The sequence below is a fragment of the Dipodomys merriami genome, unplaced genomic scaffold (assembly GCF_024711535.1).
Source record: "Dipodomys merriami isolate MVZ:Mamm:240054 unplaced genomic scaffold, mDipMer1.0.p SCAF_89, whole genome shotgun sequence".
In the NCBI taxonomy this organism is placed as follows: Eukaryota; Metazoa; Chordata; class Mammalia; order Rodentia; family Heteromyidae; genus Dipodomys; species Dipodomys merriami.
Genome location: NW_027206501.1, coordinates 3,171,849 through 3,194,361, shown reverse-complemented (window position 1 = coordinate 3,194,361; position 22,513 = coordinate 3,171,849). Strand labels below are relative to the sequence as shown.

General features: G+C 37.3%; 1 protein-coding gene across 3 annotated transcripts in view; it reads right to left on the bottom strand.

Annotated features, from left to right (window-relative positions):
- Kcnq5 (potassium voltage-gated channel subfamily Q member 5) overlaps positions 1-22,513 on the bottom strand; it is a 549,988-nt gene that overhangs the window by 368,702 nt on the left and 158,773 nt on the right. The window lies entirely within an intron of this gene.

Here is a 22,513-nt window from a genome sequence, read left to right as displayed (position 1 = left end):
AGGCCCTGAATTCAAGCTCTAGTATCAGCACAAAAACCAAATCAAAACAACAACCATAGATTAAAAAGGAGGAACATATATAATTTTTTCCAAGTCTTTCCATTTCCTAACAAATGGGGCAATGTCATTCATTCTGATGGAAGCATAGAATTCCATTGTGTGTGTGTATGTATGTATGTATGTATGTATATATATATATATATATATATATATATATATATATCACATTTTCTTGATCCATTCATCTACTGAGGGGCATGGTAGCTATGGTAAATAATGCTGCAATAAACATAGATGTGCTGGTAGCTTTAGTGTGGTCTTGGGTCCCATGGTTTCCCTTATTTGCAATATCTAGTATATGTATGAGTCAAGCAGTAAAGGTCAGATAAGGTGATGTTAGGAAAATGAGCCCTAAGATATGTATTTAAATGTTTTTTTTTCTTTCATGCATTTGTTTCTAACGCATTTATAAGATTATTTCTTTGTTACTTTGTATGTCCCTCCCCCACAGTATAACCCCTGCTTTCACTGTATTTGATGTCGGTATAATTTATGGTGGGGAAAGGGAAAAACAAGTCGTTTAAATAAGGATACAGGTGGACCCGTTGCAACAATGAGAAGTACAAGTTGTCATGTCGAAAACGAACTTTACAACTTTGGTGGGGGGGGGGAGGATTTGGGTGGGGGGGGGCGGGGGGAGGCTGGGAAGGGATGGGAAGGATAAACAAAGGAGGAGGCTACAGTGCTTGATAAGAAATGTACTCACTATCTTGCCCATGTAATTGTAACCCCTCTGTACAGTATTTTCACAATAAAAAATTTAAAAAAAGATTTCTATCAAAAAAAATAAATAAAAAGGATGAACATGTAAATTATAAATAACATCATATTTTATATGGTCAGCTGTATAATATGTGGGAATATAGGCTTATGAACCAGTGATTCCTATTCTGGAAATCTATTCTAAGGAAACAACCAAGCAACCTGAAGCCCCACCCCCTCTCCCTCCCTCCTCTCTTCTCTTTTCTCTCTCCCAAAATAATTTTAGTAAATATGTGCTCAGTAATTTAGAAGTTAGCCTTGTGAGAAAGTGAAATACTGAATCACTAATCAATAGGAAAATTCGACCTGATGAATTATTATCATGTCATTAAGAGTAATCTTCATCAGTAATTTTAATTAATGCAGATAAATGACAATGTATCAATGCTAAATGAATACAAATAGAACATGGAGATGACCAAAAATGAGGAAAACACATTTTCTAAGGTTAGAAGGACCTGTGGTAACACATTTAGTAACACATTTACTCACAAACCTTGTTTCCTACTCTTCTTAGACATTAAGTTTATTCAATAAACTTTTTGGCTTTACAGTCTGCCATAATTAAGCAGCTTTATTTTTAAGGTTACTTTCTAGGTACTTCATGAAGACAGATTTGGTCCCTTTCCACAGATTTGTTCCTCTTATTTTTGTGGTTAATGGCTTTGCCAGTATTAAGTAGATCAATGCTCTATTTGCTTTGATGGTCACAAATGAAGTAAAGAAGTTAAGGCCTCTACATAATACTATTGAATGAGCATACATTCATCATACAAGAGAGGAGCATACATTCATCATACAATGTCCACTGTGACATTTCACATGCATGTCATGTATCCTTAGCAACCTCACCCATTATGCCACTCTCCCTTATGCCCTTTTCCTTCTTAATTTTAACAAGCTTCATTCTTCTATTTTCATACATGTGAACAAACTACGTTGGTCACATTCATCTAGAAGAAACACTCTTACAAAGTTCAGGTTCTATCTAGGCATATGTAACTATTTCTGTGGAGTGAAGGTTACTGAACTTTGTACCAAAGAAAGAGAGAAAGTCAAAATCCATCCTTGCTGAGTTCCGCTGGTACCCTGTGTTTCCTCAGGTCACTATCACTAGTTTACTGTCAGTAGATTTCAGGTCTTAAAAAGAAGTAAAGAATAATGTCCTTGAAAACCAGAGCAGTAAGGTCAATGACTTAAAAATATTTTGCTTTTGTTCAAGAGTCTAAGTTTTAGAAATTGCTGTGTTTTATTCCCCTCTGAAAAGGCATCTATTTATAGCTATTTATAGCTACTCAAGTTATCCTGGTGAAGATTATTCAGTTTATATTACTCATAAACAGAAGTATTATTTCTAAGAACAGAGAAGAATCTTTCTTAGAAGCTCTCTGAACAGCCACTGCAGGCAAATAATAAAGATGAAAAAGCCTTGGTAATAAAGAATTTAGTCAACAAAGCAACTAAGTGAAAATTTTCTGTCAATACCACAGAGGACCACTATTTCCCAGTGTGGATGATCTCTGAAGGTATTAAAATAATACTTTTTATTTCTCTTGAAGCAAAACTTAAAATTTTTTGTATAATCACCCAAGATCTAGAGTTTTGAGGAAAACTTTGGTATAGAATTGATTTAGCACAACTGAATGTCTGCAAAGAATATTCTGGCACTGATTCACTCATTAGGTGGACCTGTATATACAAGTGCTAATTCTGAAATCTGAAGCCATTAAGCATTAAACATTAAGTTCTTTGGAGAATGTATACACTTAGCCATTCTCTTACCACTTAAGATGTCTATTACTATTACAAGTAATAGTAATAACTATATCACGTGCTAACATTTTGAGTGTATTAGTTTAAATAAATTATATCATTAATATTAATTTCTCTGAATATCTGCCACTGGCTCAGGTCTTCTTAAGGTTATTGTGTAGATACTTTATATCCCAATATTGAGAATAAGCTTATACATGATGACATCCTATACCTACCCTTCACTTCCGAAGTGAAGTTTCTTGTAAAACAGAGAATCTGAGGGATTAATAATCAGGACAAAACTTTTGTCCAAAGTACAAAATGACATGGTTGGCTTGAGAATTGACTCATTGGTTGTCTCAATGAAACATTCAAACAGGAAATAATGTGGAAAACACTGAAACATGTACACAAAGGCAGTAGCTTTCTGAATAGAATACTAAGAGATCAGCAAGAGGAGCAAGGATTGATGAATGAAGATTGTATTAAACTCAAAAGTTCTGCACACCAAAGTAAATAGTCTCTAAAGAAAGCTTAGAGAATGGAAAAAAATTTGGCAGTTAAACATCTAAAACAATTTTATTACCGGAATATGCAAGGAGTCAAAAATATCTGATTACCAAAGAATAAAAAACACAATTAACAAATAGGCAAATGAACTGAGTGGACAATTCTTCAAAGAACCAGTACAAATGGCCAATATATACATGGAGAAATGTGCACCAATCCTTGACCATAAAATAACACTGAGATTCCAACTCAGTCCAGTCAGAATGGACACTGGTCATCATGGAGAACAGAAGCAACAACAATTCTGGTGATGGTGTGGACACAGTCTCTTTCTACACCAAATACTTTGATCCAGAAATATACAAAAATCTCATCTTCATAAGTACTGATCACCACTACTAAAATGACACTAGAGCTACCACAACACAAAACTCTTTAAAAATTGAACTACTGATTGAATTTTTGCCCTGCTGACATCAGAAAGAGAGTGAGTTAATAGCTAATTTTATCTGCAGACTCACTAATTAAATACAGAATTGTTTATTTCATTACAGGCAGTGCTGGGATGAAAGAATATTGCTACCTTTTGCTGCCTAAGGGAGGAGAGGTCAAATAAGACCTCATTACAAAGTGTGTCTTCACTCCTTGAGACTCAAAGGGTATCACAGAACACTGTGTGGGCAGGAATTAGGGTAGGCTGTTGCTTATAATTATTTCCTAGCTTAGTTATTAATAGTACAAGGGTACATGATAACACTCATGGTAGTAAGTTACTAATAAGCAAGTAAACTGTGTTGTACCCTTGCTTCAATCAGAATTATTTCAAATAGCCTGAGAAAAATGCACTAATTAGAAGATTTTGGTACAATAAGGGAAGGGCAATCAAATAAAATTATCCTTCAAATTATGTTTTCAAAGTAAATTTGCTCCTTCCTTGGCATTTGGAGGGCTACAAGCCTAAGCACAGTTCAGCACTTGGTAGAGTTGCCAGAGGTTGCTGGGAGAAGGAAATCAAGAGATTCATCCAGACAGACTCTTGAATCTAATACAGGAAAACATTCCCAAAGAAGGCTGGTTATCTAGTCCATTCAAGAACAGAATTTGGGGCCAGGATATCATCTACCATGCCAGCAACCGCTTCAGTTCCTTCCTCAAATGCATTTTACATTCCAAGTAAAGAGTCTCCTTCTCTGATCCCAAAGAACATGCACTTATGTAGGAAATATGCTGGAGAAAGTATGCTGGAAGTAGCAATATAAACCAAGATGACTGAACATATAAACTGACACAGTGAATTGAAACTCCTTTCTACAACATTTAAAGATAATAAAAAGTGATTTGGGAAAAAAAATAGAAACAAGAAAATACAGATTTTTCGTTATGTTCAGATACTTTGTTTTATCTGTGTATAAACCCATATGAAAAAACTGGAAAAGAAAGTGTAAGGTATGACTTAAACATACACAGATAGGTAACTACAAGAAGGAAGAATATTAAAAATGGAACATAATTATGGTTTTAAAAATTAACACAGCCCGGGCAAGAAAGTCTGTAAGACTCTTCTCTCTAATTAAACACCAGAAAACCAGAAGTGGAGCTGTGGCTCAAGTGGTAGAGTGCTTGTCTTGAGCTAAAGAGGTCAGGCCTAGAGTTAAAAGCCTCACAACCACCACCACCAACAACAAAATTAACAAGTTCAACAAGAAATGTACCTTACTTACCTTACTTTACTTATGTAACTGTAACCCCTCTGTATATACCTTGACAATAAAAAATTAATTAATTAAAAAAATTAACTTTTGGCTGGGCACTGGTGGCTCATGCCTGTAATCCTAGCTACTCAGGAGGCTGAGATCTGAGGATCGAGGTTTTAAAGCCAGCCCAAGGAGGAAAAGTCTGTGAGACTCTTATCTCCAATAAACCACCAGAAAACTGGAAGTGGTGCTGTGGCTCAAGTGGTAATGCTAGCCTTGAGCTGAAGAGCTGAGGGACAGAGCCCAGGCCCAGAGTTCAAGCCCCACAATGGACAAAAAAACAAAAAGTAACTTTTAGAAAAAGGAAGTTAACATTGGATTAATAGTGATAATGTTCTATGAACTAAGCAACTGATTGAGTCTACTCTTTGTCTCTATATGCAAATCTCAAAATATTTAAATCATATCATAAGCCAAGATGCTAGTGGCTCTTACCAGCGGCTCAGAAGGCTGAGATCTGATCATCATAGTTCAAAGCTAGTCTGTTCAACAAAGTTCAAGAGGCTCTTATCTCCAATTAACCAGAAAAAAGCTGGAAGTGGAACTGTGGCTTAAAGTGGTGAATTGCAAGCCTTAAGTGAAAAAGCTAAGAGATAGCCCTTAGTGCAAGACTCAGAGCTGGCTCTAGATAGATAGATAGATAGATAGATAGACAGATAGATAGATAGATAGATAGATAGATAGATAGATAGATAGATAGATAGATAGATAGACAGACAGATAGATAGATACATAGATACATAGATACATAGATAGATAAATGGATACATGGATAACACATAGATGATAGACAAACAGATACACAGAAAAATAATCATATATCACAATGGGCTTAGGGTGAAATCTTATGCTTGGAACTGCAATACCATATAAAAAGGTATTTCAAATATGTAGAATGATTAAAGCTAAGAATATGTGTTGAGAAAAGAAATAACATATACAAACACAGTCTTCTCCTTTCCTATAGTCCTTTCCCTAGACCAACCTTAATTCCCATAAGGGCCTTGCTCTTTTGAAACTAGCAATTATTCTTATATCACAGAATCTTCTGCAATTCCTGGCCATTTTAAATATTTTATATTTTACATCTCTTCTAGACTATACATCCTCTAAGATGAGTGATATTTTAAAGTATAATTTCATTTCACTTTCTTCAGTTTTTTTTGTTTTTATTTTCATGTTAAGCCATTTTTATAATAATTAAGTGATTACATAAATTTCACAGTATTGTGAGACAGTGATATTAGTCAAAGTCACAAACACATGCTAACCTTCATTTGAAAATTGTCTTTATCGTGGTTTATAAAGTTTATGAATTCTATGAGCTTTGACAATACAGTTATTTCTTCCACATTGGGTGATAGGTTGAGTGATATGTACATTTCTTTCCTTTTGCTTAGTTTCAGTTGTTCCCGCTTTCACGCTCATTCCCTCCCTCCCATCGCTGCCATTGAGTTGCTTAGTTCATTTTGATCAATGTCCAGTGTAACTGATGGGTCCTACTGTTGTATGTTTTCCCATTTCCCTCTGTTTCTGTGTCCTCCTCCTAGTTTTTTCTTTAGTTCTTAAAGACCTAGCTCGTCCCACAAGTTTGGTGGGAGACCTGAGGCAGGACTAGCAGGCCTCAATAGGACTGGGGACTTTTAGTCCTCTGAGCTACACTAGATCCATCCTGGCCAGTACAACTCATGGTACAACTCATGCTGTAGTATGGAAAACACATTATGAGCTTGGAAAGAAGAGAACTGAACACACTCACTTAAGAAGTGTTCTCCATGGTTGGGCATATTTCAGAAGGGAGCTAGGCCTTGAGTCTGGGGGTAAGTTTCATGCAGCAAATAGCACAGGGCCATGGTCCTTGGACACAATTACTCTTTTCTGTCTTTTTTTTTTTTCTTCTTTCAGACTGATATTGACCTTAGGGCCTTGAACTTGCTCTACGTCTTGAGTCACACTTTTAGTCCCTTTGCTCTTAGTTTGCTTATCAGATAAGGTCTCAAATTTTGGCCCAGATGGCCTTGGACTGTAATCCTCCTACCTCTCCCTCCCAAGTACCTGAGATTATAGACATGTGCCACCACAACTGCCCCCTTTTTTCTTTTCTCCTCTTCTCTCCTTTTTGTCCTCCCTTTCTCTTCCCTCCCCTGCTCATTCCATTCTTTTTTTATTCTTTTTTTTATTGTTATTTTGGAAACAAGAATTCAAGAGCAAGAAGATGAGTACTTTTTTGTTTGTTTGTTTGTTTTTCTAATTTCTTGATTTCCTCACAGATACTGACTTAGCCTCTCATACATAGTGACTTTCACATTTTAGGGACTCAAGAACTGAGATGCTCATTAATACAGAAAAGCATATAATTATATGCTCAAAATGCTTTAGGTACTTGTGTAAAAATGGAACAATGAAACCTGTTGAGATTGCTTTGGGGAAAGGACAGGGGATGAGGGGGAATGACTGAGGATGTAGTCTGATCGAGGTACATTGTATGCATATGTGGGTAGGTGGAAATGAGGCCTTTTGTACAATAATTGATGTTAATAGAAAGTCTGGGAAATATGTTTAAAAGGAATGAGAGATAAAACTTGTAAGCAGCATCCTAATGATTGACTATTATTAACATAGTATTTAATATGTTTGAATTTTTTTGCTATAAATTCTAACTCTAAGCTGGCTTTCTGTCACTATAACAAATACAGAGGTAATTAACTTACAAAGAGAAAAGGTTTGTTCTGGCTCATGATTTTAGGGGTTCCAGTCCCTGATTTCAGTAGATCATCACTTTTTAAGTCTCCGATGGGGTGCTAGACTGCCACAGCAATACATAACGTAGCAAGTGTTTACCCCAAAAGGGCCAGAGGAAGTGAAAGGATTCCCCAGCTCCCATTAAGGACACAAACCCAGTGACCAGAGGACTGCTCACGAAGCACACCCTTCTGACCTTTGGAAACCGCTCTCCCCTCCCCAGTACTGCTATCCAGGGACTATTCAATTTCCAAATTCTGGTTAGCTCAACGTCTGTATTTTATTAGCATTGCTTCATACCACTAGTGACTCCTCTATAAAAATTCTAATTGTTTCCTACTTTGAAAAGCATCTTATTCACACACTTAAAACTTCATTTGAACTAAATAATATCAACATAAGAACATTAACTTAATTGGCTGAGCTACAAGAGCCTATTTGGAATCCTTGTCAATGTAACTGGAATGAATAGTATTTATGTTAAGATTCTGATGAGTCAAAAACGGGTATAATTCAGAATCACTACAAGTATTTGAAATGTACTTTTTTTGATTAACTAAAATAGTTGATAAATTAGTTATTAGGGTAATTTGGGATTCAATACAAATTATTGACTTCGATGGGACTCTGCCTAGACTATGGGAAGTATTTCTGTTCCTTAAAAACACATCAAGATTGATATCTATCAGCTAACCCAAAAAGCAGTGAGTTCATGGAAATTGCAGCATTGCATCGCTGGTCCAGTGAGCTCATGTTCTTGTTTAAACTAAGGGCTCGGCTTCTCCAGAATAATCTCATTATACTCAGTGAACAGACCCATCATTACCTCTTCTTGCTCTTTAATCCTATTATAGGATCTATTTGTATTTCAATTTTTGACCTTGGCGAATTTTAAAAATCAGTATTTCGTGCACAATTTAATATCAGTATCTTAAATATAACAAAGATATCTAATTATATGGAAACCTTCAATAAGCTTTTGTGGCTCAGCCATAATCCCCATTGTCTTCTAATTTTTCTCTTTGATATCTATGTCCTTGGAATAAAGAGTCTGGTCACTATTAGCACAGGGTAGCACGCTATGCAATGTGTTTATAGGACTTGGGGAAATGTCTTACCATACCCAAAGCTTCTAAGCCTTGTTCCCCAGTATCATGAAGACAGCGCTATGTTCTATGGGTGGCCTTAGAACCTATCTGAGGTACTTCAGGCACTCACAGAGATCAAATGCCTGACCTGGGCCTCATTATCAGCAACTCTAATAATCTGAGGTGACTTGTTGCAGATATAAAAGACTCTCCTGACTCACCATGATCCTGGCTGGCTTTAAAATAAGGCACCTGGTACATATCATTGTCAGGGCTGGGGGTGGGAGATTATAGCAAGTTATCCGATTTCAAATATAGAATCTAAACTGCTAATGATTGAACCTCAAGTAATGGAAGACTTTTGTCTGAGATCTACTATATCTACTATATCTACAAGGAACTTTGTAATTATTTCAGAATATAGTTAATATTTTTTAATAACTTCGATAAGTTTTTAAATGTTTATTATTGTTAAGTAGATGTAAAAAATGGTTGTAATTCCATAAACAGAATTCCACTGTGTATATTCTGTTTATGGAATTATAACCATTTTTTATGAGTACAATTCTTCTTGGACAATGTCACCCCTTTTTTCATTCTCCCACATTTTCCCTCTCCTATTTCCAACCTCAAGTTATATAGTTCTGTAAGTTTTTAGTAATTGTTTCCATTATTTAATAATACTTCCATAAGTATTTCATAATGGCTTGCTTATAGCAAGTAAATATAACTATTTATATACTGATTTTTGCAATGGCTATTTCCTGTTAGTGACAGGGATGGTTACTAGCAATAATTAGGACCAATATTGGAAAAAGGAACTAAAACTATAAAGAAGACAAAGAAAGTAGATTTACTTTCCCATAAAGATTTTGTAAGTTACAAGTTACTGTAATAATAGAAATTTTAGAAATGATAGGAAGGAGAGAAGATAGAATTTGCTTTTTAAAATTTTGTATAGATTTTTGGTAGTAATTCCTGTAATTCACATCAGAGTCCAATTCCTAAAAATACCTCTGTGCATGCGTGCGTGCATGCGTGCATGCGTGGTGTGTGTGTGTGTGTGTGTGTGTGTGTGTGTGTGGTTAACTAGAGATGTCTCACAGATTTTCTTGCACTGGATGACTATGGATGGCGATCCTCAGATCTCAGCCTGTTGGGTAGTTAGAATTAAAGGTGCGAACTAACCACTGGTGATTTGCTCTAAAATTATCTTTATGATATACATTGAATCCTTTTAATAAAATTCTGGTTCATATTTTACAAGCCTCTTCTTAAGTCCTTTGCAGTGCTGTATGGGAACCAGCTCATGCAATCAGCAAGCCCCAAATGAATGATAAGCAAACACACAAAAAATATTTACGTTGATGGCGTTACAAGGGTTCTTTCACTTCTAACATTGCCTAAATGTTCATTCTCACATCTGAAGAGACCAAAGAACAGAAATTAGGGTTTAAGGGACTGTAATGACTGTAAAACAAATCATCTAGGTAACTTGCTGCTCTGTGTGGAGTGATGCCACAGAAGAAGAAGGGTGAAGATCTCACCTCCCAGGACCAGGGCTGTGAGTGGAAGCCAGCCCTGCCTTTTCACCCGCCCTTTAAAGGACATGATCTTGGTCTGACCAATCAATGTCATCCAACCCAACTCAAATTAAGAGCCATCATGCACATATGACCCAAACTGGCTCCATAAAATGCATGCCAGATTTTATTTGCTTGGTTAAGTTTTGGAGAAAGGTAGTTTCATTGTATTTAGCCAAGATCATTTAAGTGTGGTGGTTCTGTGAGCCCCCATGTTGGGTCTGCTTCAGAGGCTAAAGTCACTTTACCTACCAAGTAGCTAAGGTTACAAGCTTGAGTCATGCTGCCTTGAGATCTTTTAGCTAGTTTTTTCCAAAGCAAATCATACCTGAAGACTTTTACTTAGGTAAAAGTTTGCTTAGTTTATTTCACTTTCAGCAACTTGCAAACAAAGGAAGGCTAAGGAATGATTTTGTTTTGAACTAAGGATTTTTTTAATAATATATATTTTTTATTGTAAAGATACTTTACAGAGGGTTACAGTAACATAAGTAAGGTAATGAATACATTTCCTATCGAGCTTTGTTACCTCCTCCTTTGTTTTTTTGAACTAAGGATCTTATGCCTGGTATGCAGATGCTTTACCATTTGAGTCACATCCTCAGACTTTTTGTTCACATTATTTTTGAGTAGGGTTTCCAGTTCTAGGACCAGCTTGCATAGTGATACTGTCACTAGACAGAGGTGAGGATTAGTGAAGCTCCCCTTTAAATATGGGAATTCTTCACAGGTTTCTTGACTTCAATCGAAGAATAAGAATTTCTGGACAAGTCAAAATAGTAAGAAAACCTGGCAGAGCCTTTTAAGTAAACAAGCAAGGAAACAGACAAAAAAGCAGACAAACAGAAGGGCAAGGGCACACTCTAGCAGAGTGTGGGTGCTCTCATAGGGACACAGACACAGACATAGAGACACAGACAAGGAGACACCCAGAGAGACACAGCTCCTTGGGCTGTTGGGTATTTATAGGGTAAAGGCAGGGGTTCTGGCTTTAAGTTATGCAAAGCTAGGTGCTTTGTCTTTGCTTTAACTACACCTGGTGTTTCAGGTAAGAATGTATCCTGCCATAAAACAGATCCTTATTCTTGAAACAAGGAGACACCCTGCTAACTGCATTTTGGGGCATCCTGTCAGGCAGTTGTGAATTCTTGGGTGGGAAATGCATCCCTTAGGAAAGAATGCATTCAGTCACCTTTGTTTGAAGCAAAGAGCATTTCTAAGTTTCTAGATACCATATTTCTGAGTTGCCTACACCAGGCCTCAGTTTCCGTAAGTTTTCCTACTTCATTTCCCCCAAAATGACTTTTGTTCCCGTAATCTTAAGAAAAGTACATGTATTTGCTATTAGCTGACCATACCTCATTTTTCCTAGTCTATCCAGCATCAATACTTCAGTTTATACTTCCATGTAGTTGGGATCACAGGTGTGTACCACTACTCTCATCATCTGTGTTGAGAGGAAGTCTTGTTAACTTTGTGCTTAGGCTGCCCTCAAATCCAGCTCTTCCCCATCTCTGCCTTCCAAGTAGGTGGGATTAAAGGTGTGAACCACTATGCCTGGCTGAAAGAAGTGTTTTTTAGATTTTAGTTCTCGTTTATTTAATTTTTTAAATAATTATATTGTAAAGGTGATATACAGAGGGGTTACCGTAACTTAAATCAGGTAAGGAGTATATTTCCTTTTGAACAGTGTCACCTCCTCCCTCTTTCTCAGTTTTTCCTCTCCTGACTTCCCTCACTACCCCACACAAGTTGTATAGTTCATTTCCGACATAATGTCTAGTGGGTTTCACTTCTGAATTGGTTCATCCTTTGTCCCACTGTTTCTGTGCTTCTCCTCCTCCTGCCCCTCCCTAAATCAGATAAACTTTTAAATATTATCGTAGCGGCTTTCTATATGGATTTTGCTCTCTTTTGAACTCAGTCTCTCCTCCACTGTTTAATTCCTTCTTTAAGCAATAGTCTGGCCAATAGAAGACAAAATGACAAGATCCACATTCCTTATTAAATATTGACCTTCAGCTTACCTGGCTATTTAAAAAAGAAAACAATCTGTCTCTGATCCAAAACTACAATAAGTTAAAATGGACAACTGTAATGTGAAACAAAAAAAGTAAATAATTTCAAGGCTTAAAAATTTCCAAGCAATATCTATGTATCAAAAAGATCTGGTTCGGGGCTGGGAAGGTGGCTCAGTGGTAGAGCACTTGCCTTGCATGTTCGAGGCCCTGGGTTCGATTCCTCAGCACCACATAAGCAAAGAGAAAAAAAAAAGCCAGAAGTGGCGCTGTGGCTCAAGTGGTAGAGTGCTAGCCTTGAGCTGAAGAGCTGAGGGACAGTGCCCATGCCCAGAGTTCAGGCCCCATGACTGGACCCCCCCCAAAAAAAGCTCTGGTTCTGTCATATGTATTTCTTATATATTTCTCTTAAAAAATTTATGTCACATTTACTATTGCCATATCTTGTCAGAATTTTATTTTCTCGTTCAACACAGAAATTTAAAAACGCTTGTTCTTTCCAAATGCCTGGGATTTGGCTCAGCAGAGATACCACTTTTTGAAACAACTCCATAGCTAAAAGTAGATATAAACATATGTGTAGCATTTCAATGTTCATTTATCACTCGCGAATGTGTCCCGGAAGCTATAAATAGGAAAAGCACGAGTATGCCAACGTGCTCTGACCCCATACGCATATGAATGCCCATGTGCATCTGCTGTGGCTTCTCTTTTCAAATTTCTTGATAATCCTTCTTGGTGAAAATTTTATTAGCAACTATAAATCAGGCTCCGAGACTGTCAGTGCATTTAATATAACTTTTAAATAATTCTAACATCCCGGCAATGTCAAAAATACTCAGCTACTCATCTTCTCATATTTTCTACTTTTCAAATGTCAAGCAGTCAGCTCTGAATGTGGCACAAGCCATAGGAGCACGAGATTGGGAGCACACCTGATGTTCCTCAAAGCCATGTGCAAACACAAGAATGCGTATTGTATTTGAAGGGATGGGCCCAGAGCCCGACATACAATAGGGTTTGGAATCAAGGCTGACTGACTTCCTTTCCTTTTCCATTGCTCTGAAGGGCCTATGTATGTGCACACAAGTACATTGTTGATCGCCCTTTTCCTTGAGAAAACAATTGATTTTAGGATAATTATCTTTCCCTTTTCTTTTTTTGGTATACAGACACCAAAGTTGAACTCAGGGCCTTAAACTCTCAACTTGGCTGTTTTGCTTAAGGCTGGTGCTTTCCCACTTGAGCCACACCTCCATTTCTAAGTTTTTACTGGTTAACTGGAAATAAAATTTTAACAGACCTGTCTGTGGCTTCAATCCAGGATCCTCAGTTCTTATCTTGGTGTCCTGAGAAGCTAGTAGTACAGGTGTGAATAAACAGCACCTAGTTAAGGAGAGTTCTCTTTACCTTTTCTCACAGTGAGAATTATTTAAAATAAACTTGTTTTATTATTATACTTTCTGATTACAGAAGGTAGAGGTGGATGGATAGACAGAGAGACAGAGTGAGATAGACACTGTGTCTTCTTTATATGACAATATGTAAATGCAGAAATCCATAGAAACAGTATGTCTTGGCACACTCTTCCCTCTAGCATCACCTACAGTATGAAATTAAAAAAGTAAGAATGAATAAAATGCCTCCATAATGTTTGGACAAGATATTCTTAATGGGAAGATGAAATTAAATTGAAATGAAATTAAATGCTGGTGGCATCTAAACACAGCTTTTTTCAACTGCAAGACAAGAGGTATACGAATGTGGGAATGTTTTATTGGCAACTCAAATACCACAAGCTGTACTGCCTCTAATGGCATGTGGATTTTTTATTTTTTATTTTTGTGGTGATAAGCAACTCTTGGTAAAGTTCTAAGCAAAAGTTAAGGCGACTGTTTATTTTAAGCTAGTTGAATCACTGCAAAATTCACTATTAAAATTGTGCAAAAATCACAAATACTTTGTGTTTATTTAAAAATGGACCGAAGCTTGAATCCAAACAATTTGAGACAAAATTTGTTAACTCTTCCTAAATGTTCAGTAGGGTATTCAAATGGTATCACAGATAGTTTATCTCAACCCAGACACTGCGATCATGTGACAACATGCCACATCCTTAGATTGGAGGGAGCCCCATCTTTGAGAATTTTTAGAATGATGTATTTATTTTTAAGGCACGTTGTTAGGTATGGCAAAATATTTGGAATCCAATGTTAAAGAAAAGCATCTTCTTCCAAGTTTTGTGTTCTTTTCTTTGTGTTCTTTCTGTGTGTGTGTGTGTGTGTGTGTGTGTGTGTGTGTGTGTGTGTGTGTGTGTGTGTGTGTGTGTGTGTGTGTGTGTGTGTGTGTGTGTGTGTGTGTGTGTGTGTGTGTGTGTGTGTGTGTGTGTGTGTGTGTGGTGTGTGTGGTGTGTGCATGTGCTTGTACTGGGATTTGAATTCCAGACATCACACTCTCACTTGGCTTTTTACTCAAGGCTAGCCATCTACCATTTGAGCCAGCAGCTCCACTTCCTGTTTTCCACTGGTTAATTGAAGACAAGAATCTCATGGACTTTTCCACACTGGCTGGCTTCAAATCACAGTTCTTGGGTCTCAGTCTCTGTAGTAACTAAAATTATAGGTACCAACCACCAGAACCTGGCTCCAAATTTCTTCTGACATTTCTATGTGCTGGGATGAAGACATCACAAGTATTAATATGCATTTCTTTACGTGTATATGGAAAGTCTCTGGGTTTTGAATATGCTGAAATAGCCTTGAAATAGAGACATTAATTACATGCTTAGTTGGAGTCAATGTAATAAGGTTCCTCTGCCAGAATAATTGGAACCCTGCAGCTATGTTCTTCTAGTTATTACATGGTAGCAACAAGTTTTAATGCACATAAAACAGCAGAGGCAGGTTGAATTGTAACACCACCTCAAAGTCAATTGAAAAAAATTCAAATTAAAATGAAACATGCGCAATTCATCATTGAAATGCTCAGATTCATGACTGTGATTACAGAATACAGCCATTTTTTTAGGGTCATGTTTATTTAAAGATCTGTTTCATTCAGGAGTTGATTTACTTGTAAGACACTCAGAAAAACGTTGATTCTAAAATACTAGTAACAAAAGGATGTCTCCACTGTTTCACTGAACTTCAAAAGAAAACCACAACAGTAACAAAGATATAGAAATTACACCAATAATAACAAGCTTGAGCCTAAAATGCTATTTTGAATGCTTCATAATCACTGATCTAGAGAAGTTAGTGGATTTGGTAAGTAAAAGACTATAATTAGAGACTAAAAAACAAAAAATTAAAATTTTGGGGTTGGCTCAGGTGGTAGAGTACCAGTCTTGAGTGAGGCCCTGAGCCCTGATACCAAAAATTAAAAATAAATGAACACTTGTGGAATTTACAAAGATTTTTTTTATAATTGAAGAGTCATAAAAATATGCAACAATTCAATTTTCCATCAGGACTAGCAATGATGCTCTATGCTGGGGGTTTTGTTTTTGTTTTTGTTTTTTTTTTTGGTCAGTCGTGGGACTTGAACTCTGGGCCTGAGCTCTGTCCCTCAGCTCTTCAGCTCAAGGTTAGCGCTCTACCACTTAGGCTACAGTGCCACTTCCGGTTTTCTGGTAGCTTATTGGAGGTAAGAGTTTCACGGTCTTTCCTGCCCGGGCTGGCTTTGAACCTCAATCCTCAGATCTCAGCCTCCTGAGTAGCTAGGATTACAGGCATGAGCCACCGATGCCCAGTATCTATGCTGGTTTTAATGTGGCTTTCAAGCTTATTTGCTTATTTGCTTCTTTTTTTTATCACTGAAAGATGGCTAGCTAGCTGGACAGACAGATCAGTAGATAGAAGATAGATAGATAGATAGATAGATAGATAGATAGATAGATAGATAGATAGATAGATAGATAGATGATGGGTAGATAAATGATAGCTATGTGAGATGGCTTCTGTATATTATCTCAGATGCAAATCTTCTACCTTGGCATTTATATAAACAACTCCCTCTTGCCAAAGAGGCTTCTTCCCCAGTTTGACCTCGATCAAGGCTCTTTCTTAGCCTCAGCTGAGACCTTCAATGCTGTCTTTTCTGAGATAACCCTCCTAACACTCTATGGATGGAATTATTGCCACCCACCTGTGGCTGCGTGGTCATTTTCAGATATGCTCCAAGAGTGGCCCCTGTTTATTTCCTTCAGAGCAATAGAGAGCCGCACTGAGTTTGTCCATTGTCTATTTCTTGATGACCTTTCTCCACTAGAAGGCAAGATACCTGTGGTGAAGAACCTTGTCTGTCTTGTTACCATTCTTTCAACCAAAATAACCACATAGGATCATAAAAGATGCCTAAAGAAAACCTTGCTAAATACCAAATATTGAATGTGATCATTTGGATCTAAAAATCTGGTCTTCATCTTAAGGCTAATACTTTGTGCTTTATGTTTTTAATTTACTTAGCTTTACAAATGGCATCAGTTGTAGTGTTACCTTTTTTGTTTTCATGTACCTGGATTTAAACTCAACACCTAATACTTGCTTGGCTAGCCTTGTGCTCGAGCTCTAACTAGGCTTTGTGCTGGCTATTTTTGAGATGGGAGTGTCTCATACTTTTCTGTCCAGGCTCATTTTGCACCATGATCCTACAAATCTCAGTCTCCTGAGTAGCTAGAATTATAGGCCTAAGCCATTGGCACCCAACTACAACTTTAGTTTGTTTGTTTGTTTGTTTTACAAATAAAAGACTGATGCAGCTCTTTTTTCCTTTTGTTTAATCTATTAGTTCAACTTGATGAAAGAATGCTTTAGTCACCAAATTCTCCTGCATTGCATTCCAGCTCAGGTAGGCGATGCTTTCTGTGGTGTCTGTGGGATTTACTCCATTTTTCACTTTTATAGAAAAACTTTCACTACTTCCGGGCCAATCTTCTGATGACTGTCATTCTATAGAACACAAAAGACTAGATTTTAAGAAAGAAGAAAGAAAAATCTATCAGTGCAACTTTTTAAGGAACTAGAACATTGCTTTAAGAAAGTGTTAATGTTTATATCAACATTTCAATGATTTCTGGACAGACATGCAAGTTTCACCACACACTTAACAAGTTGAGTCTCACTCTAATTCGGTTTGGCCACTACAAGATCCCCTCATCTTAATACTATTCTATTTTCTTGCACTGGGACCTAGCCAAGTTCATGACAAAATGGCTCTTTGTGGAAAGAAAATATATTCTAGTACATGGCTCCAGTTCAATGGATCTGTTTTACTCTGCTCCAAAAAGTATAATCAAACAAAATGGCCCCCTTTCCCTTTCGACTCACTAAAATGTATCTTATGAAGATATATTAGGTGATTTTCATTTTCTAGTACAGCTTACAATATTTACACATTAACCTTTCCATATATTTGTTCCAACTTCCTAACTAAAGAAAATATTGAGATAATAGATCTTAGATTATGAACCAACATTAGTAGGGTTTTTTGTTTGTTTCATTTTGTTTTGGTACCACAGCTTGAACTCAGTGCCCAGGGCTTGTTAAGCAAGCAAGTGCTTTACTACTCAAATCATATCCACAGTCTGAAATTCTATTTGTTGTTGTTGTTGTTGTTGATGATGATGATGTTCAAGTACTGGATCTTGAACTCAAGAGATCCACACTCACACATCCACTTGGTTTATTTTGCATATAGCTGCTGCCATTTGAGCCACACCTCCAACCCAGCTTTTGGCTGGTTAACTGACAACAGAGTCCATGGCCAACCCAGGCTGACCTTGAATCAAGATCCTCAGATCTCAGTCTCAGAAGAGCTAGGATTGCAGTTGTAAGACACTAGCACACAGCAAGCCCAAAATTCTATTTTATTTTTAGTATGGAAAAGAAAAATGAGACAACCTGTTTTGTGGTTTAGGTTCATTTCCTCATTCTGACACACACGAACTATGTGACCTAATCTAAAGCTATTCATCATTTTGTGCATCCGTTCCCTCATGCTATGTGAGAGGAAAAAAAAAGACGTGCAGCTATTTAAAGAAGGAAGAATACATGCTAGGCAGTTAAAAAGAGAGAGAGATTTCCACTGTGAGAATTTTTAATAATTTGATAGTATTCCATTGCATATTATAATATATTAAAATATATGTATAAAATATCTCCTACCTCACAAACAAGACCTAATAATGAAAGTCACCATATGTAATATACAAAATGTACTAAAAAATGCAATGAAAAATAAATCAAACGTACATATATAATTCATTCTTCAATAATTGATAGTTTTTGTATTTAAGCAACATTCCATTTAGTAGCTTTTGGGTTCCCTAAGGAAACTACACATCCTAAAATTCTCGGCTCAGGATTTGCCTGCAGCGCTGGCTTGGAGGTGGTAAAGATGGGTTCTCCAGTTCCATGTCACGTGAAGGGAAGAGGGCAGCTCTCACATACTGAAGGCTTCATTTCCTCAACAATGAGGACTGGATAATCTACTGGCTTCCAGCCTATTACCATCAGACTGAGAGCAGATCCTGCCCTGGGTTCTGGAGCTCCAAGAGAGGCTGAAGATCAGCATGGAAATCAGCATGCAGATTCTAATGTGAAGCTAAGGTCAGAAACTTTCATCCTCCAGTATTCAAGGCAATTCAGGAATCAAGAAATAGCAATGAACAACATTTTAGAAGACAGACTATGTTTCTCTTGGCATAACAAAACTATGAGACATAGGTTCCGGTGAAGAAATTTCCCATCTCAAAACTTGAAAATCTTTAAGAAGAAAGAAAGAAATGTAAGCTTTACAAAAGGGACTGAACCTACAAAATGAGTATGTCTACATAATACTTTTATTAAGGGAAAAGTTCAATTGTTTGAGCTATGGTTACTTTACAAAAGATAATTTTATTTTTTTAATTATCTTTAAGTAGTTATACAAAAAGGGTTCATTCAATGTATCAGATTATGAACACAATGCATCTGGATCCATGTCACTCCTTTCATTGTTCCACCCATCTCTCCCAATCCCACCCATCCCTCAAGTTACTGGCTTCCATTTTCACATATGTACAGCAGTATTTACAAAGTATTTATAAACAATAAATTATTTTACCAAGTAATTTTAATAATATTTATTAGATATTCCATTATTTAATAAATAATCACAAAATATATACAGCTATAAACAATAAGGACCATGGATATCTAAAAGGATGAACGAACAGAAAGAAGGGAAATTTTCTATTAAGGAACTATTTACCACCTGAGCTCCTGAATCTGACAAACTATCTTCATACTCTTCTCTGAAGTAGGTACTAATTCTCTACCACATACATATCCAAAATCTCATTCTCAGAAACATTAAGGTATTTTCTTCAGAAGACTGTCCAGGAAAACTCTAATTTTAAACTCACTCAAACGACCTCACATGCTCTGAAAAATACCTCTATATTTTTGTCTACCTCACCCTGCATCCATCATATTCACTCATTCTTTCATTCAACGAATAATTCCAGGAAACATATTCAAGAGGCATAATGCCTGTCAGGTTGCAGACTCAAAGATACTTAAGGAAAGCAAAAATTAGCAAGAATTGTTTAAGATATAAAGCACTGAAGCAACCAAGAAATATTTTGGAAAAAAAATAAAAAGAAAAAGAGAAAGAAAAAGAAAGAGAAGAAGGAAGGAAGGAAGGGAGGAAGAGAGGGAGGAAGGGAGGGAGGAAGGGAGGAAGGGAGGGAGGAAGGGAGGGAGGGAGGGAGGGAAGGAGGGAGGGAGGGAGCAAGGAAAGGAAAGGAAAGGGAGAAAGGAAAAAGGAAAAGGGAAGGGGAGGGGAGGGGAAAAGGAAAAAGGAGTAAGGAAGGGAAGGGAAAGGAAGGAAAGGGAAGGGAAGGAAAGGGAAGGGAAAGGAAAGGAAGGGAAGGGAAGGGAAGGGAAAAAGAAGGGAAAAAGAAGGGAAAGGAAAGGAAAGGAAAGGAAAGGAAAGGAAAGGAAAGGAAAGGAAAGGAAAGGAAAGGAAAGGAAAGGAAAGGAAAGGAAAGGAAAGGAAAGGAAAGGAAAGGAAAGGAAAGGAAAGGAAAGGAAAGGAAGATAGATCTTAAGAAAACTCTTTAAAGCAACTGATAGTGACTCAGAATAGACAAACAAAATCCTGTTTGAGAGAAATAGAATGGCCCCAGGCTGATAAGGCCAGATTAACTAGTTACTCCACAGGAAAAGCATGTCAATCAAGAGAGTTGCTGGTTAAGTTTGGAAGTGTAGAAACACCAGGGTCATAGAGGTTAAACACAAACAGAGAGGAGCACTGACTCAGAAGAATGTGCCTTGGCTTGCTAAATCAAGTAGCCCTGTGCTGACAGGTAACAGACTGAGCAACCGAAAGGCCAGTTCCTTTCCTGATTCTGTTTGTCCTGGGCTCTGTCAGCCATACTAACCTTGCTACTATGGTTTCCTACATCAATTGGCTACGCTACTGGGACATTTTTGTGTGTGCCAGTCTCAGCTTGAGCTCAGGGACTTATACTCTTGCTTTGGTTTATTCTGTCCAAGGCTGGCACTCTACCACTTGAACCAAAGCTCTTTTTTATTATTATAAATAATCCATACTTGAACTTCATCAGAGATTAATTAAGGCAGAATTATTCGGGGGTAGTGCTGGATATTGGTATTCCTTTAAAGCTCTATAAGTGATGTAAATACACGGGGTTAGTAAACATTTTCAGGAATAGAGAAGTAAACATTTTAGGTTTGTCTGCCATATGGTTTCTTTCAGTGACTCAACTTTGCACAAAACCAGCTACTGATAATACCTATATAGAGTGAGGCTCTGTTGCACGGAAATATTTTTGTAGGCAATGAAATTTAAATTTTGTGCAGTTTAATCTATCAGAAACTTTTAATTTTTCCACTTCTTGTTAACTATTTAAAAATATAAATCTCACTGGGCACTGGTGGCTCACACCTGTAATCCTTGCTACTTAGGAGGCTGAGATCTGAGGATTATGGTTTGAAACTAGCCCAGATAGGTAAGACTGGGAAACTTTTATCTCCAATTAACCATCAAAGAGCCAGAAGTGGAGCTGTAGCTTAAGTGGTATAGCACTATCCCTGACTGAAAACACTAAGCGAACACTGAGGCTCTAGCCTCAGTACCAGCACTAAAAATAAGTCTAGAAATATAAAACTCAGTCTCAGTCTGTGGCTTTATAAAAGCAGATAGGAGAGGGGCTGGGTTTATGTGACAGGCCCAGACAAGCCAAGGTGAGGATACCATAAAACCATGGAGATGACACAAACACATAAACCTCCTGATGACATGGTTCACCAATAATGGAAAAGGATTCTCACATGTGTATCCATCAATCCATCAAGTCTATCACTAGGAGCCAGGAGTCTGGAGCCAATCACTTAAAGACTGACTAAAGCAAGTTTTCTAAACTCATGTGGCAAATCTCTAGACTGGCAAATCTCTAGACTGGTGAACTTACTAAGACAAATGCATTCCCAGGAGAATGGACTAGAAGAACGACTGGCTTTTTTTTCACATAAGCTTCCTTGCGACCTCCTGCCACGAACTTTCCCTACTGAGCATTTATTGGGCATAATTAATAAGTTTTATACTAACTCATTATTTAGGGTCTGCAAGCTATAAAGCAGTATTTTCTCATTAGTCATTCACCACATGCAGTTCCTGACCACTTGAGATGTAACTAGTCCAAAGGTGGTGTGTGAAAAGTACATGGATTTTGGAAGACTTAGCATGCAAAACAGAATGTGGTAAGTCTCACTAATTACAGTAATAATTGTAACAAAATGCTACTGCTTTGTCTATCATGGCTTAAATAAGTTATATTACTAAAAATAATTTTATCCCAGTGATAGAAGCTCATGTCTGTAATCCTAACTACTCAGGAGGCTGAGATCTGAGGATCCCCATTCATATCCAGCCCTGACAAAGATCCTTCTCTCCAATTAGCTATCAAAAAGCTATTAGTGAATGTGTTGCTCAAGTGGTAGAGCAACAGCCTTGAGAGATCAAGATAAGGGAAAGTTCCAATTAACTATCAAAAAGCTATTAGTGAATGTGTTGCTCAAGTGGTAGAGCAACAGCCTTGAGAGATCAAGATAAGGGAAAGTTCAAGTGTCAGCACTAGAATGAAAAATAGTGTGTGTGTGGGTGGGGGTGGGGGAGAGGTTGCTTATTTTTGCCAGCCCTGGGGCTTGAACTCAGGGCCTGGGCACTGTCCCTGA